Source organism: Arachis hypogaea, chromosome 17 (assembly GCF_003086295.3).
Source record: "Arachis hypogaea cultivar Tifrunner chromosome 17, arahy.Tifrunner.gnm2.J5K5, whole genome shotgun sequence".
Lineage (NCBI taxonomy): Eukaryota > Viridiplantae > Streptophyta > Magnoliopsida > Fabales > Fabaceae > Arachis > Arachis hypogaea.
Genome location: NC_092052.1, coordinates 117742226 through 117748631, shown reverse-complemented (window position 1 = coordinate 117748631; position 6406 = coordinate 117742226). Strand labels below are relative to the sequence as shown.

At 39.0% G+C, this 6406-nt stretch overlaps 1 non-coding gene across 1 annotated transcript; it reads right to left on the bottom strand.

The window, feature by feature from the left end:
- Window positions 1-1281: 1281 nt before the first annotated feature.
- On the bottom strand, window positions 1282-1388 carry LOC112767600 (small nucleolar RNA R71). The gene has a single exon (XR_003185041.1). It is a non-coding gene; the product is annotated as a small nucleolar RNA R71 (small nucleolar RNA).
- Window positions 1389-6406: the final 5018 nt, after the last annotated feature.

Genomic DNA, 6406 nt, shown 5'->3' with positions numbered 1-6406 from the left:
ATTACAAAAATATTTTTCAAAAATCTTTTTCTTATTTTTATATCAAATTTTCGAAAATAACAATAACAATTAATTTTTTGATTCAAAAATTTTAAGTTTGTTACTTACTTGTTAAGAAAGATTCAAACTTTAAGTTCTAGAATCATATCTTGTGATTTCTTGTGAATCAAGTCATTAATTGTGATTTTAAAAATCAAATCTTTTTCAAAACTAATTTCAATCATATCTTTTCAAAAATATCTTCTTATCTTATCTTTTTCAAAATATGATTTCAAAATATCTTCTCTAACTTCTTATCTTATCTTTTTCAAAATTGATTTTCAAAATTTGTTTCAACTAACTAACTAACTTTTTGTTTGCTTCTTATCTTTTTCAAAACTACCTAACTAACTCTCTCTCTCTAATTTTCGAAAATATCTTCCCCCTTTTTCAAAATTTCTTTTTAATTAACTAATTATTTTAAATTCTCATTTTAATTTTCGAAAATTACTAACATTTTTCAAAAATCATTTTCAAAAATCACTAACTCTTTTTCAAAAATAATTTTCAAAAATTCCCTCCTTCTCTCTCATCTTATTCTATTTATTTATCCATCTACTAACATCTCTTCCTCACATCATCACCAAATTCGAACCTCCTTTTCTATCTGTGTTCGAATTTCTTCTTCTTTTCTTATACTAACAATAAGGGACCTCTTTACTGTGACATAGAGGATTCCTCTTCTTTTCTTTTTCTCTCCTCTTTCTTATGAGCAGGGACAGAGAAAAAGGAATTCTTGTTGAAGCTGATCCAGAACCTGAAAGGACTCTGAAGAGGAAATTAAGAGAAGCTAAATTACAACAATCCAGAGACAACTTGATTGAAAATTTCGAACAAGTAAAGGAGATGGCAGCCGAACCCAACAACAATACAAGGAGAATGCTTGGTGACTTTACTGCACCAAATTCCAATTTACATGGAAGAAGCATCTCCATTCCTGCCATTGGAGCAAACAACTTTGAGCTGAAACCTCAATTAGTTTCTCTGATGCAGCAGAACTGCAAGTTTCATGGACTTTCATCTGAAGATCCTTTTCAGTTCTTAACTGAATTCTTGCAGATATGTGATACTGTAAAAACTAATGGAGTAGATCCTGAAGTCTACAGGCTCATGCTTTTCCCTTTTGCTGTAAGAGACAGAGCTAGACTCTGGTTAGATTCTCAACCTAAGGATAGCCTGAACTCATGGGATAAGCTGGTCAAGGCTTTCTTAGCCAAGTTCTTTCCTCCTCAAAAGCTTAGTAAGATTAGAGTGGACGTTCAGACCTTCAGACAGAAAGAAGGTGAATCCCTCTATGAAGCTTGGGAGAGATACAAAGGACTGACCAAAAAGTGTCCTACTGACATGCTTTCAGAATGGACCATCCTGGATATCTTCTATGATGGTCTATCTGACTTAGCCAAAATGTCATTGGATACTTTTGCAGGTGGATCTATACACCTAAAGAAAACGCCTGCAGAAGCTCAAGAACTCATTGACATGGTTGCTAATAACCAGTTTATGTACACTTCTGAGAGGAATCCTGTGAGTAATGGGACGCCTATAAAGAAGGGAGTTCTTGAAATTGATACTCTGAATGCCATATTGGCTCAGAACAAAATATTGACTCAGTAAGTCAATATGATCTCTCAGAGTCTGAATGGAATGCAAGCTGCATCCAACAGTACTCAAGAGGCATCTTCTGAAGAAGAAGCCTATGATCCTGAGAACCCTGCAATAGCAGAGGTAAATTACTTAGGTGACCCTTATGGAAACACCTATAACTCAACATGGAGAAATCATCCAAATTTCTCATGGAAGGATCAAAAGCCTCAACAAGGCTTTAATAATGGTGGAAGAAATAGGTTTAGCAATAGCAAGCCTTTTCCATCATCAACTCAGCAACAGACAGAGAACTCTGAATAAAATACTTCTAATTTAGCAAACTTAGTCTCTGATTGTCCAAGGCCACTGTAAGTTTCATGAATGAAACAAGGTCTTCCATTAGAAATTTGGAAGCACAAGTGGGCCAGTTGAGTAAAAGGATCACTGAAATCCCTCCTAGTACTCTCCCAAGCAATACAGAAGAGAATCCAAAAGGAGAGTGCAAGGCCATTGACATAAGCACCATGGCCGAACCTATAAGGGAAGGAGAGGACGTGAATCCCAAGGAGGAAGACCTCCTGGGACATCCAGTGATCAATAAGGAGCTTCCCTCTGAGGAACCAAAGGACTCTGAGGCTCATCTAGAGACCATAGAGATTCCATTGAACCTCCTTATGCCATTCATGAGCTCTGATGAGTATTCCTCTTCTGAAGAGAATGAAGATGTCACTGAAGAGCAAACTGCCAAGTTTCTTGGTGCAATCATGAAGCTGAATGCCAAATTATTTGGCATTGATACTTGGGAAGTTGAACCTCCCTTGTTCATCAATGAACTAAGTGATCTGGATCAACTGACATTGCCTCAGAAGAGACAGGATCCTAGAAAGTTCATAATACCTTATACCATAGGCACCATGATCTTTAAGGCTCTGTGTGACCTTGGTTCAGGGATAAACCTCATGCCCCTCTCTGTAATAGAGAAACTGGGAATCTATGGGGTGCAAGCTGCTAAAATCTCACTAGAGATGGCAGACAGCTCAAGAAAATAGGCTTATAGACAAGTAGAAGATGTATTAGTAAAGGTTGAGGGCCTTTACATACCTACTGATTTCATAGTCCTGGATACTGGAAAGGAAGAGGATGAATCCATCATCCTAGGAAGACCTTTCCTAGCCACAGCAAGAGCTGTGATTGATGTGGACAGAGGAGAATTAATCCTTCAATTGAATGAGGACAACCTTGTGTTTACAACTCAAGGATCTCTCTCTGCATCCATAGAGAGGAAGCATAAAGAGCTTCTCTCAAAATAGAGTCAACCAGAGCCCCCACAGTCAAACTCTAAGTTTGGTGTTGGGAGGCCACAACCAAACTCTAAGTTTGGTGTTGAACTCCCATATCCAAACTCTAAGTTTGGTGTTGCAGAGTTTCAACAAAGCTCTGCACATCTGTGAGGTTCCATGAGAGCCCACTGTCAAGCTATTGACATTAAAGAAGCGCTTGTTGGGAGGCAACCCAATGTTTATTTATCTAACTCTATTATTTTTGTTTTTCATGTTTTCTTAGGTTAATGATCATGTGGAGTCACAAAATAAACAAAAAAAAATTAAAAACGGAATCAAAAACAGCAGAAGAAAAATCACACCCTGGAGGAAGCATCTGCCTGGCGTTCAACGCCAGAACAGAGCATGGTTCTGGCGCTGAACGCCCAAAATGGGCAAGAACTGGCGCTGAACGCCCAGAACAAGCATGGTTCTGGCGTTCAACGCTAGAAATGGCAACAAATGGGCGTTGAACGCCCAAAATAGGCACCAACCTGGCGCTGAACGCCCAGAGTTGTGTGCAAAAGCATTTTTATATGCCTAATGGGTGCAGGGATGTAAATCCTTGAACACCTCAGGATCTGTGGACCCCACAGGATCCACTCAGGATCTGTGGACCCCACAGGATCCCCACCTACCTCCACTCACTTCTTCTCATCACTCTCTTTCACACAACCCCATAAACACTCTTCCCCATCACCTCTTCACATCCATCCACTCTTCCCCATAAACCTACCTCATAAACCCCACCTACCTTCAAAATTCAAAACCAATTTCCCACCCAAACCCACCCATCTGGCCGAAACCTTTCCCCCCTCCCCTCCTTATATAAAGCCCTCCATTCTTCTTAAAATTCACACAACACAACCCCTCTATACCCTTCTTGGCCGAAACACATCCCCTTCTCCCTCTCCTCCATTTCTTCTTCTTCTTCTTCTTCTATTCTTCTTCTCTTGCTCGAGGACGAGCAATATTCTAAGTTTGGTGTGGTAAAAGCATAAGCTTTTTATTTTTCCATTACCATTGATGGCACCTAAGACCGGAGAATCCTCTAGAAAAGGGAAAGGGAAGACAAAAACTTCCACATCCGAGTCATGGGAGATGGAAAGATTTATCTCCAAAGCCCATCAAGACCACTTCTATGATGTTGTGGCCAAGAAGAAGGTGATCCCCGAGGTCCCTTTCAAACTCAAAAGAAATGAGTATCCGGAGATCCGACATGAAATTCAAAGAAGAGGTTGGGAAGTTCTAACAAACCCCATCCAACAAGTCGGCATCCTAATGGTTCAAGAGTTCTATGCTAATGCATGGATAACCAAGAACTATGATCAAAGTAAGAACTCGGATCCAAAGAACTATGTTACAATGGTTCGGGGGAAATACTTGGATTTTAGTCCGGAAAATGTGAGGTTGGCGTTTAACTTGCCTATGATGCAAGGAGATGAACGCCCCTACACTAGAAGGGTCAACTTTAATCAAAGGTTGGACCAAGTCCCTATGGACATATGTGTGGAAGGAGCTCAATGGAAGATTGACTCCAAAGGCAAGCCGGTTCAACTAAGAAGATTGGACCTCAAGCCTGTGGCTAGAGGATGGTTGGAATTCATCCAATGCTCCATCATCCCCACTAGCAACCGATCTGAAGTTACTGTGGATCGGGCCATCATGATTCATAGCATCATGATTAGAGAGGAAATAGAAGTTCATGAAGTCATCTCTAATGAACTCTACAAAATAGCCGAAAAGTCATCCCCCATGGCAAGGCTAGCTTTTCCTCATCTTATTTGCCATCTATGTTACTCAGCTGGAGCTTTCATAGAAGGAGACATTCCTATTAAGGAAGAGAAGCCCATCACTAAGAAAAAGATAGAGCAAGCAAGAGAGCCCATTCATGGAGCTCAAGAGGCGCAGGAAGCTCACCACCATGAGATCCCGGAGATGCCTCAAATGCAATTTCCTCCACAAAACTATTGGGAGCAAATCAACACCTCCTTAGGAGAATTAAGTGCCAACATGGGACAATTAAGGGTGGAACATCAAGAGCACTCCATCATGCTTCATGAAATAAGAGAAGATCAAAAAGCAATGAGGGAGGAGCAACAAAGACAAGGAAGAGACATAGAAGAGCTCAAAGACATCATTGGCTCTTCAAGGAGGAAACGCCACCATCACTAAGGTGGATTCATTCCTTGTTCTCATTTCTTCTGTTTTTCGTTTTTATATGTTATGTGCTTATCTATGTTTGTGTCTTTTTTACATGATCATTAGTAGTTAGTAACTTTGTCTTAAAGTTATGAATGTCCTATGAATCCATCACCTCTCTTAAAATAAAAACTGTTTTAATTCAAAAGAACAAGAAGTACATGAGTTTCGAATTTATCCTTGAACTTAGCTTAATTATATTGATGTGGTGACAATGCTTCTTATTTTATGAATGAATGCTTAAACAGTGCATATGTCTTTTGAAGTTGTTGTTTAAGAATGTTAAATATGTTGGCTCTTGAAAGAATGATGACTAGGAGACATGTTATTTGATAATCTGAAAAATCATAAAAATGATTCTTGAAGCAAGAAAAAGCAGCAAAGAACAAAGCTTGCAGAAAAAAAAATAGGCGAAAAAAATAGAAAGAAAAAGCAAGCAGAAAAAGCCAAAAGCTCTTAAAACCAAGAGGCAAGAGCAAAAAGCCAATAACCCTTAAAACCAAAAAGGCAAGGGCAAATAAAAAGGATCCCAAGGCTTTGAGCATTAGTGGATAGGAGGACCTAAAGGAATAAAATCCTAGTCTAAGCGGCTAAACCAAGCTGTCTCTAACCATGTGCTTGTGGCGTGTAGGTGTCAAGTGAAAACTTGAGACTGAGCGGTTAAAGTCAAGGTCCAAAGCAAAAAAAGAGTGTGCTTAAGAACCCGAGACACCTCTAATTGGGGACTTTAGCAAAGCTGAGTCACAATCTGAAAAGGTTCACCCAATTATGTGTCTGTGGCATTTATGTATCCGGTGGTAATACTAGAAAACAAAGTGCTTAGGGCCACGGCCAAGACTCATAAAGAAGCTGTGTTCAAGAATCATCATACTGAACTAGGAGAATCAATAACACTATCTGAACTCTGAGTTCCTATAGATGCCAATCATTCTGAACCTCAATGGATAAAGTGAGATGCCAAAACTATTCAAGAGGCAAAAAGCTATAAGTCCCGCTCATTTGATTGGAGCTATGTTTCATTGATAGTTTGGAATTTATAGTATACTCTCTTCTTTTTATCCTATTTGATTTTTAGTTGCTTGGGGACAAGCAACAATTTAAGTTTGGTGTTGTGATGAGCGGATAATTTATACGCTTTTTGGCATTGTTTTTAGTATGTTTTTAGTAGGATCTAGTTACTTTTAGAGATGTTTTCATTAGTTTTTATGTTAAATTCACATTTCTGGACTTTACTATGAGTTTGTGTGTTTTTCTGTGATTTC